We start from the raw sequence: 12,710 nt of genomic DNA, 5'->3' as shown, positions 1-12,710 counted from the left end.
CCATCTATCCACCTAACCATGAGAGGACTGACCTGGAAAGAGTCTGGTAAAAGGAAGAGAGGCCGTCCCAGAACAGCTTGGCGTTGCTCAGTAGAGGAAAAACTGGGCGTCTTGGGCATGACCTGGGAGGAGCTCGAGCAAACTGCCTAAAGCCGATGCAAATCAAAGAATTTCATTTGCGTCCTACACCCCAGCATAGGGTAATAGGAAAGAAAGAAGAAAGAGAAGAAGATATGGTTTTATTATATAATAATTAAACAATATTGCTATTTGATTTTACAAAAGACTGAGGTATTTCTATAATCTTTATTCTGTGTTAAATCCGTGGCGAACACAACATTGCCCGCTCCTAACGAATTTAAACGCCGGCATAAACTGAGCTGTGCGCCTCCTAATTGAGGATTTGTAACACGAACTCCGCTTGCTTTCCTTTGAAGATTCTAAGTTAGGCTTGGTACATATTTCTAAGGTTTAAAAGAAACAATTGGCCGATCATAGTAACCATCTTTTTTTTCCTACCTATGCTAATAGCCTTGAGAGGCTATTTCAGCTTCATCCTAACACGTAGGTGAGCTCCCGGTGCTCAAACCGGAAGTGTTGCTAACACTGGCCCTAGCAAGAGCAGTGCTTCGCAAAATCTAACACCGGATCGGAAACGCGACCCACTGAGAAGATCCGGCGAGAAACTCAGTGGGCTGTGTCTATGGGTGAAACAATAACCATCATAGACCATAGACTTATCGTTACCAAATGACCTTTTGCAACCAAATCTTCAAAAATTGTTTTTTTTATTTTGTGCGCATTTTTATTGAACACCACAAAAATATAAAGTTAACAAAACTAATCTTAATGAACAAAGTACAATATTTGGTTTCGTTTCAGTAATCCGATATTGTTTCTCATGTAACTCACCACTGAAAAATTCCCTAAACCTAAATTGATTTTTATTGAAAACGGTAAAATAAATTTCTTACATGACAATATTGGTGACAAGTACAAACATTCGTTAATATTGAGTCGTCAAGCGCCCCAAACACTTTTCAAATATCAATTCAGTTCATTTACACATTAATCAGTACGGTTCAGTTTATTCTCGAATGTTTTCCATTAAAGGGTGCTAAAAGCAATATGGCCGCCTTTTCGCGCGTTTCCCGTTCTCATTTCGAATTCAGAACATGGAAGTGGAGGAGTGAGCGTGGGTTTAATGTTGCCACTTTTAAATATTAAAATTAGATTATCGTGTCGCGAGTGAGTCGTAAATTGATTCTAACTACTTTATCAGTCATCTGATGTTCGTCTCGTTTATAATAGAATGAAGAATTCCATAAAAAGCCCATTCATTGTATTTAGGACAAGTATCAGCTACTAGAGCAGATTTTTGAATATACTTTATATATAAAATAATATGCTTGAAATGATATACATAGACATATGTATGTAGATAATTTATTGAAACACCACGAGAAAGAAAAAAGTAGTTTAAAGTAGTAAAAAAGTTGTTTACCTTAAAATAACAATTACAAAGTTATTTATTGGCGGTCTAACGCTTAAAACGCTCTCTTCCAACGCAAAACTTCCACAGCACACAGAATGAGTACAATAGCTTAATTTGATACGAATTAATTCTTTTTAAATTACAAATTATGTCAATTAGAATGATTCTGGGCCATCATTTGTTAACCTATTTTTAGAATTAGTTTTTTTAATATTACTTTAGTTTTATTAAATTTAAGTTCTCAAAACTGTTTTATGTAATGTTATTGTTGATTTATTTGAAGCATGCCGTACCGTTCGTAATAAAGATTATATAGTTATACGAGGAGACGTAAGAACTAATAAACACAAGCGCAACTTGCAAAAACAGCGAGAAGCTAGGAATTATATAAATTAACATATCAAACGCGCTTTCGTTACTCGCTACGGTCGCGGCACCCCACACTGCGGAGTTCTACATCGACCACTACTTCTTGATGCTAGAAAAAAGTTATAGAAAAAAAAACCAATAAACTCTGGTCATTTATAGGTTTAGTGCTGTGATGCTGAAAAATGAATAATAAAGGAGCATTTTTGAATATTTGAGCCGTAGGACGCTATTTTTGAGCACTAACCATCATCTCAGTAAGTTATTTTTCCATGCTTGAATTATCATTATGTAACAATTTTTTTTAATTGTAATAACATAAACATTCTAAAATGAAATAACATTTTTAGTTAACATCACCATAAAACCACTAACGCTTACACAAACTGCTAGTAGTTAAATGAGCTAGTTCTTGAAATGAAAAGAGGACACTACAAGACGCCTACAGGCATTCGAGATGTGGTCCTACCGTCGCATTTTACGCATTAGTTGGACGCAGAGGGTCAGGAATGAAACCGTACTTCAGCGCGTTCATATGTCCCGGAAAATGTTGCCTTCTATCAAAAAGCGCAAGATAGAATATCTCGGCCACGTGCTCAGGAACGATAGATACATGCTGCTGCAGTTGATAATTATGGGCAAAGTGGACGGAAAGAGACTTGCTGGGCGAAGAAAGAAATCATGGCTCCGGAATATCCGGGAGTGGACCGGTATTACCTCCGTCGAACAGCTGTTCCGGCTGGCTGCAGATAAAAATGAATATAGAAAGCTAACGGCCAACCTTCAGGATTGAAGAGGCACTGGAAGATGAAGAAGTTCTTGAAAATAGAAAATGAATCACTTAAGCTCGACAATTGAAGCCAATGGTAAACTTTTATGAATTGAAATTAAATTTTGGAAAATCTATCCATAAGTAAAGCCGTAAATCAGTGGAGCCTTTTTACTGTGGGGCTAAATCCGCGAAACGTTAGTGTATACTCTCACTTTTGAGTTGTTTTGCTGCTTAAAAGTCTATGGTTCATAAATAGATAAAAAAAAACATTCAAACACTGATATCGTAACTTAGAAGGCGGCTCATTTTCTTGGGTCAGTTTCAATGTAATAAGCCCAATTTAAATTTTGAGAATATCTAAAATTTTAGAATTATTCATATATTACAAAAACGTAACATGGATAAATAATTGATTAATTAAATAAAAATGTCATGTACTTAAATAAAGTATCAAGCTTGTTCAATTTAATGTGTGTAGCAGACGTGAGACTGCATTCGCACAAATAAATGATATTTTAAATTGGAATGAGAGCAAGTGCCACCCTGTTATGTTATGAACACGGAATCTCAATAATCTTCGTTTGAAAATTTATGTGAATACCGTTCAAATTTTGAGTGCATGATTTTTACATCTTTTATTTTCATTTTAACACATACAACGCGTCAGGATGGTAGATTTTCTAATCTGTCATTAGTGCCAGAAACATGTACGAGATAAACAAGTAGGTACCTACACAGACCCAGAATACCAAATAACTTTCGCTAAAGTACTAAACTCCAAACGATAATAGATTTATGTTTTTTAAACTAAAAATAATGGCTCACTCTATTAAGTTGTCGAAAATGCTCGTAATCTATAAAGTATTCCATTCAGGTCGCATGGGGTGATTAGACATTTACGCTGAGTCTAAAACAGGCTAAGCAATTTAAATAAAAAATAACCTTTAAAGGCTTACGTATGATTTGTGTATATGGTCAAATTTAGGTAAATATTTATATAAAAAATCGCTTGAATCAGAACCTAGAGGCACCCTCGTGGGTGTGTCCTCACCTCGAGCCTTAGTTAAACGGTTGCTAAACGTTTGGGCGGCCCGCCCTACCCACTTTGATATGACATAGACATTTTAAGGTGTACGTAGCTAAATCGTACTTTATTTCTTGCACCATAAAGCTTGAAATAAAACAAAACGTGTATAGAACTTTGACAATATAAAAGTAGGCTATGTCTATTATATAAGTTAAATGTTCCGTTTACTCGCTTTACCTATGAGTAATGGGCAGGGCTTTCGTTTTTCCCGTAAGCATATTTCCCGTTGCATATTATTGTATGCGTTATAACAGCGGTACTACACTGTTCATAGACTTGGAGCGGACCTTAATAAAGACAATCCACAGATAATATTACATAATAATATATCAGTAAAATTATTTTTTTTATAAATTCAGTATTTTAATGACAATGACAATTTAAACAGAGTGATATTTTAAAGATGCGTACGGGAATAATTAGACCATTTTGTAACAAACAATTTGAATAAAATATATATTTTCACACATCACTTATATTTTATTGTAACCATTCAAATTGTTGGAGAGAATATTCACAGTTTATGTTGCATGAAATTCAACTTATTATAATAGTGGGACATATAGAGTAAAATATACTACTATCAATAAATAAAGTAATATATAAATATTACTACTATCATTGACGAATCATGAAGTTGAAGCTATAGAAGGTACAGGAGTGAATGAGGCTACACTAAAGGAGAGGTGAAAATATTTATTTAGTAGAAAATAGGTGAAAAGCGGTGTTTATCGACTGGACAGCGTTGAGGTACTGTCGCCCCCTGTTCCAGGGGTTAGTCATCTCCCTAACTTTGCTATGGGACGGATTAAGATATTTAGGTGTTTATTTATACATAGTACGGTTATATTCTGGTACAGGCCGTGTTTACAGAGGCTAGTACTTTGTAATTACAACCCTGTTGCAAGTGTCATGTTACAGGCATATTAGTAAAGTTTATGATTTGAGTTTAAGTTATTGATCAACCGTGTTGATTTTAGCTGATTTCTTTATTTGCTTTAAAAAGTTGTCTTTACTGAATACGTTTTGTCGCTAGAATGTATTTTTTATTTTTTATTGCCTAGATATGTGGACGAGCTCACAGCCCACCTGGTGTTAAGTGGTTACTGGAGCCCATAGACATCTACAACGTAAATGCGCCACACACCTTCAGATATAACTTCTAAGGTCTCAGTATATTTACAACGGCTGCCCCACCCTTCAAACCGAAACGCATTACTGCTTCACGGCAGAAATAGGCGGGGCAGTGGTACCTACCCGTGCGGACTCACAAGAGGTCCTACCACCAGTATTTAAAAGGGCAGCAAATGAATTTAATAAAGAGTTTGCTCTTAGAATAGTTACTCGAGTTTTATATCAATGATTTACTCCGGTCTGAAGAAAGCGATTGGTTTTTGAATAAAAATTAAAACGTTTTTATTCAAGTGGGTCTTTGTGACATAGTTTCGTCACTTAGAAGAATCGGCGAGAAACTCATGGTTTGCTATTTTTATTTACGCGTGTGTGTGTGTTGTGTGTGTTACACAAAGATATACTATTTATATTAAATATACTTGACCTTAACTACAGATCTACACAAAGCTGTTGTTTTGTGAAGCATAATTTAAAACGCAAGTGATTTTACTATTTTCTTTAATTCTTACGAAACGTAGACTTAATTAAAAATTACTTTTACTGTTTCATTTCCCATTTATTACTTTCTTATTCATTTTATTACACAAACATTGACAGTGGTACGCGTAACATTCAAACGTCAACGATTAATACCTTAATATCGGGCTACGACTCTTGCGCGTAATGTTTAAGTTCAGGCACAGAATATTACTTATTATCTCGCCTTGTAAGAGACGAGTAAAATTTTTTGAAACACAAGCCTTTAAAAATATATGGAAATGGTACATGATAGAGGAGTATGGGAGGAAAAAACATGTTGCGCCGACCTTAGGTGACTGGGAAAAGGGAAGGAAAATGATGATGATGATGATACCCAAAAGTATAATACGCGGGATGTTTTGTTCTGTTCTCTTTAATGAATAAAATAAAATTCCAAAGGACCTTAGACGTTTTTTTTTCCTACCTTAGCTGATAGCCTTGACAGACTATTTCAGCGGAACCTTAACTAGTAGGTGAGCTCACGGGGCTCAAACCTGACGACGTTGCTAACACGAACCCTAGCAAGAGCTTGCTTCGCAGAATCTACCACCGGATCGGAACCGCGACCCACTGAGAAGATCCGGCGAGAAACTCAGTGGGCTGTGTCTGAGGGTTAATTTACCTACTCGTCAAGCCCGACGTCGGGTTCGACGATAACGGTGACCGGTGCTTGAGGTACCTAAAAGCACTGTTAGTGGATCGGGAGGATCCGAAATGACGTGTTTGGGGCGACGTCGACTGTTTTCCATTCTTTCCGCAGGATCGGGAATGCGCCTTAGACGACCGGTGACCATTAAAACTATAAAAATATATTCGGAACATCGCAAATTATAAAATGATAAAATTATCCGATAGATTAAACCAAAAATTAGTTTTAATTATTTTCGCGTGGTTTTGTCATTCACATCGTTTCCGTTTGTATAGTAAGACTTATAAAGTACTCCTAAATTTTATTTTGTCTATATAAATGATGTCCAGACAACGAAGAACAAATTATCAGTTTTCTGTAAGCAAGAATAAAGATAAAGTCTAATTACCAATTAGACTATTTGGACACTGCAACGCGGGAAAGAGAGCGGGAGTGAGATGGTGAGTGGCTACCGTCGCCCATGGACTTCAGCTATGCCAGAGGCAGAGACAAGCCGCTGCCTACCGTAAATACAGTCTTTCGTAAATATTTGATTAATCTCGCGGCATCTCTATTATTAGCGTCATTAAATAGTACCGCTAGAGATGAAAGTGTCACTTTTTTTTAATTGCTTAGCTGGGTGGACGAGTTCACAGCCCACCTGGTATTAAGTGGTTACTGAAACCCATAGACATCTACAACGTAAATGCGCCACCAACCTTGAGATATAAGTTCTAAGGTCTCAAGTATAGTTACAACGGCTGCCTCACCCTTCAAATCTAAACGCATTACTGCTTCACGGCAGATATAGGCAGGGTGGTAGTACCTACCCGTGCGGACTCACAAGAGGTCCTACCACCAGTAAATGGTTATGTAGCTTAGAAAATATTTCATTATACATATTTAACCTCTTAATTGTTCAATATGATGTTCGATTAATATTAAACAGTGAACAAAGGTTTGTAGAAATAAAAGCGATAAGAATGAAGAAGTGCGGTCCTGTTATTTTCCGCCCAGTAACTCTATGCCCTCTGACTAGATACGAGTTTTTACATTACGCGGGTGTAGTCAACATTTTCAAATTAATTAAAATTATTGTTTAGCTCTATTGTGTAGCTAAGTACAAACAAAATATAAATATTAACGTCGACGTTAAAATGTAGCGACGAATAATACCATAGTTGTCCGTGGCCACGAAAAATTTGAAGTATTCCAAATTTAGTTATTCAAAGTTAGCAGGATGAAGTGGCAATGGGCCGGTCACATCTGTCGAGCCAGCGACGCCAGCTGGGGGAGGAAAGTCCTCGAATGGAGGCCACGGATGGGTACAAGGAGCGTGGGGCGTCCTCCAACCAGGTGGACTGACGACTTAGTGCGCACGGCGGGAAGTCGTTGGATGCGGAAGGCGGAGGACCGCATTATGTGGAAGGCATTAGGGAAGGCCTATGTCCAACAGTGGGCAGATAAAGGCTGATGATGATGATGATGAAATGTCGGAATTAACATATTGATAATAAGTAAGGTGAGCTTAAATCATGAAAGGTCTTTTAATTTTTTTTTGAATTTTATGATCAGTTACAATTAAAAAATTAGTATAATTATATCAGAAGACTAAATCTATTTGTCATTTTGTCGTTAGTAATATCGTGTCTTGGCTTAGGAAATCTAGTTCTAAGTGATTCTTGAAGGCCATAGGCACCACAATATGAATACCACCATTCATTCACCTTTAGGCATGAGGTGGAAGTTTCAATTTAATTACAGTAAAGGTTTTCTGAGAACATAACCATTGAATCTTTTTTTTTTATTGCTTAGATAGGTGGACGAGCGCACAGCCCACCTGGTGTTAAGTGGTTACTGTAGCCCATAGACATCCAAAACGTAAATGCGCCACCCACCTTGAGATATAAGTTCTAAGGTCTCACATATATGTAGTTACAACGACTGCCCCGCCCTTCAAATCGAAACGCATTACTGCTTCACGGCAGAAATAGGCAGGGTGGTGGTACCCGCGCGGACTCACAAGAGGTCCTACCACCAGTAATAAATTATATTGTAAAAGAATTGTCGTTAGAGAAACAAGACGATGGTATAGACCAGAATAACCTCATATTTTAAATGTAAAAATTTGCAAAATTCATTAATTTCTCTTGTCACCGGCTTAGGTACTAAAAACCACCTAGTTTAGCTATTTAAATAGTAATTATAATTATTTTGGGATGCGAATGTGTGCATTTCTCAAGGCACAGTCTTCTGGGAGGAATTGGAGGAGGAGGTGGACCTCGATCTTTCTCTTCTCCCTCTAGAGGCATCGGAGTCCGATACAACATGGTCAGCTACCCCCTTCGACCGGGTATCCGTAAACAGATTCCCAGATGAAAAGGGATGCAAATGTATGCAATTGCATACGTACTCAAATTAAATAAATAACAAGTCGTTTAATTTGGAATTCTAGTTTCAAATAAAAATGTCAAATTGTGTCAATTAATAATGTGTCAAATAAATAACAAGTCGTTTAATTTGGAATTCTAGTTTCAAATAAAAATGTCAAATTGTGTCAAATGTGTCAATTGATGTCAAATTGATGTTAACGAAAAATGATAAAAACCTACTAAAATTTCACGTCACATTTTTGTTGTTGTCTATCTCTGGCGCTTATTTTTTGCACGCCTAGTTAATAAGCGTCTACTGGCTCGTGAAATATTACAAATTGCGTCCCCACGTCCCCCCCAGTCCCCAGCCACCCTCCATTTTTTATACAGGCTCTTTCACGCCACCACATCAAGGGCGCGATCCTTCGATCAATAATACTACTAGATTCGCGATTAGCGCATCAAAAACGGCCCGAAAAATAAGACCACAAATAAATTTGTGGTCTTATTTCAAATTAGTATGGTCCAATCATAGCCAACACTAAGACGTCAAAACGCTGCAATGCGCGTTCAAAAACTGAGTAAAAAACCACCGTAACACCAAGGTTTTGGAAGGAATATCTTTTTTTGGTAAATTTATATTATTAAGTGTTTTTCATAAAATAATAAACACAATTATATTGTAAATAAAACACAATTTACGAATATTGTAATTGTTTGGCCAATGTTTGCATCAAGGCACCAACTATTGTAACAAACATCACCTATTCTTGGACAGGGAATGCATAGAGTAGTTTTGTTATTTTATAATGTTATTTTTGTTTGTAGATTTCCTAGTAGCCCCTTGTCGCTGTGTACAATGGATATATATTGTCGCGAAAGAAAGAGGAGAAGAAATAAAGAACCCTTATAAAAATTCTAGAATTGTTCAATGGTGGTGGCAAATCAATGCAAAAAAGTATTAAAAAAACTTTATATGTATGTGTAAATATTTTAAGCGTATATGCTGAAAAGGATTTGTTTTCTGGGGGAAACGAACACAGCCATAAAATAAGCCTAAATTAAACTGATTATAGAAAAATTCATTGATATAAGATTACATTATATTTGTAAAAAAGAAACCGCTCATATAAAAATGACTTCTAAAAGACAGCTTTATAACAAACTGAATCTGTTTAAAGGTAATAAAACCTACATTATTGTTTTAATTACTTCTGTATAAAGAATACGTGGAAAATATGTTTCGTGTTTCCTTTCATATTTTTTTTACTTTATTCAATTTTATTTTTTATCACTTATTTGTTGTAATAGCGGCAATGTAAAATATTATCTACTACTTTTTTGAATCGGTCAAAAATAGTTGCGACCATACAAAACAAACCTAAAACAAATACATATGTATATTCTGCAACTCTATGTCTTTCAATACTTACTGTGTTCTGAGCATTGAAATGTAATACCAAGAACTACATCTAGTTCCACAATACAATAAGCACGAAATTTTAAACAAATATTTTTAACCTTATAAATTAGGCTTTAAGTATCATTTTAGAATAAATATTTTTGTACTGATGACTTTTTATGTTCAAGTGACATTTTAAATTTATTCCATAATATTCTTTTTCTGACGAAAGGACCTAAATACATATATTTTGCAATGGTAATTAAACTTTATGTTTAAGTATTAAGGTTTATAATAAACTGAAGTCGTTAACATTATTAAACTTTTTTCTAAGAAATGAAGATGTTTTCGTGTCTGCAAACGTGGCCACTGGAGCGTCTTATTTTTGTTCCTGATCCTTAATCTAGTACTATTATTGATCGAAGGCGCGATCAGTGTTAAATGAACGTACATATTTGTTTAGCAGCCGGCCTCATCTCCATAAACTTCTATTAATACATTAATAAATAATCCATTATTTGGTTTAAAATTTTCAAATAGAGAACAATTTTTTTTACTAAATAAAGAAAATAATTATATTGTAAATTTTGCCTTATTATATTTAGTTACGTTATAGTTTATGTGGTGAATAAAAGGGAGACACTGGATTTATTACTATAATATATTAAATTATATACTATACTTTGAGCCTCTGTTGCGTGTTAATAATAATCTAATAATTCAATTACCAACTAAACAACACGGAGTTACGTTATTAATGACATAAACTTATTATATTTCCTTTTGATTAATTTTTGTTCGTTATTAACGCTTCCTCGAACATTAGAGTGTATATCATTCGTAATCGAATCGAATCATTACTAAATCGATTACGTAGCGATAGTACCAATCAATTTCCTTTAAGGATGTAACTTTATAAAGGCGAACGGAGCCATAGAAATTGGGAAAGTGAATTAAAGCACCCCGCAAACTGGTTATATCAATCATAAACTTATTCGATTAATTACGTTTTGCGGAGTTAATAGCGACATCTAATATCGGTTGTAGTGATGTAACAACATTCGTTATCGATGTTACGGTAATTACCTTTCTTACCATTTCACCTAAATTACAAACAATAATAAATTAATGAATTGATTTAATACACTGTAGTTCATATCAGTCGAATGCATCCTATTTGAAGTTTAGGTTTTTAAATTGTGTTAATTAGAAAGTTAGGGTTCATACACTACACTTTGTGAGTGCTGCCAATCGCAATGAAAGGTGAGGTACCATGTGAAGAAAAAAACTGTACATATAAATCTCTAAGCATGATTACCATTGCAGAAACTTTACTAAATACCTACTATCGATAACATCTCAACATTCATCGATAATACGGCTATCCCATCCCAATAGGCCCATTTTGGTGGTGTCATTAGGCAGGCTCCGTTAATGATTAATGCGGCGCCGGGCTCACACGTCCCCTCTAGCCTCTTGCGGCAAATAAAACTCGACACTTAATCGACTTACCCCTTTTGATGGAGAGCTCTGTCCCAGCAATAATACTTCTGTCCCACAAGTGAAGTTTTACCACAGCGTTTTTTCTTGGAACCATTTTCTACTGTACATATAGTTTGAAATATATATTTTTAGACAGAATTGTCTTGAATTTTTTATTAATAGTCTATGGTCTATTCTGTTAAAATCAAACCGTTTTTATTTTTATTTATTAGATATATACTGCATAGTCATACCTCAAAAAACGCATGACTATAGGCAATAAGGAAATCAATATGTCCATTGGACAAAGCCTGACATATTGGATTCAGTTTTGAATCAAATACCTACGCACCACGTCTAACGTCCTTGCCGTGCGGATGGATTCTGATGGTACAGAACCGACAGAAAAATACCATTTCACGAGAAGTTTCGATCCTCCGTAATATGGTAACGATAACAGAAGAAGATCAAGATCATTTACCATATTATGACCTATTGAAAAACAAACTCAAAGTTTACACGTACTTAATAAATAGTGTGATAGGAAATAAGTTTAAATTATCATGCCAACGATACGTAACTACCAAAAAAATGTAAATCTATAATTTTATTTTTAACCTAGTAGTGTTTAAATTCTGCGGCTAAGAGAAAAAATATTACAGCATTCAAACCCGTAGCTTAGCTTGACATATCGTTGCAAGCAAGGTTTTCTTGACATTGGCCATATGCGATTATGGGGTAGATTACTTTACTATGATGTTATGAATATTTAGGACAATACTGCGATGTCATTTAATAATTCATTCACAATACTATTTATACACAATAATGAATGTTTTGAAAAATTGTAACATGCCTTATTTAATCATCTACTTAATTTGCATTAGCAAACTTGCATTTTACAATAATTATTCGAAGTAAACTCTATTGGTCATCTCAAAAGGGTAGAAATTACAACTAAACTGTTTCGTTTAAAATTGTCTTATAGGATCGCTGAAGTATCAAACGGATAAGAGTGCCGAAGCAAGGTAGCAGGCAATTAGTCTTCTTGGATGATGGATGATGCTTCTCGCCGATACCTGATGGATTTTTTTGGGAATACAAAATATAGTATCTTCGAAACTTCTCGAATGTTATAATGTGAATAATAATTACTTTCGAACAATACATTGCGAATGCAAATGAACAATACATTTAATTACAATCGCTTTGCTAAAATCGATTTTTCTTATGTACCTCTTATTCTTAATTTTCGATAATAGTATAAGAAAAACGTTAGAATTAAGAAATGTTTCAAAGATTTGGTTATCAATTTGGACATTAGATATGTAAGTACAGTGCTTGATGACTCAATGGTGTGCATTGCCACATTTTTAATACGCTTTTATTAGCTTTAACTCTCTTCAAAACGTAGTAAGTACATATATTTTCTCTGCATCGTTGACAATTGGCG

At 35.1% G+C, this 12,710-nt stretch overlaps 1 protein-coding gene across 1 annotated transcript in view; it reads right to left on the bottom strand.

Moving 5' to 3' along the window:
- Positions 1-12,710, bottom strand: part of LOC119629658 (uncharacterized) — a 378,532-nt gene that overhangs the window by 259,341 nt on the left and 106,481 nt on the right. The window lies entirely within an intron of this gene.

The sequence above is a fragment of the Bombyx mori genome, chromosome 15, assembly GCF_030269925.1.
Source record: "Bombyx mori chromosome 15, ASM3026992v2".
Taxonomy (NCBI): Eukaryota; Metazoa; Arthropoda; class Insecta; order Lepidoptera; family Bombycidae; genus Bombyx; species Bombyx mori.
Note: the sequence above shows the minus strand (reverse complement) of the source record. Positions and strands in the feature narration are given on the sequence as shown.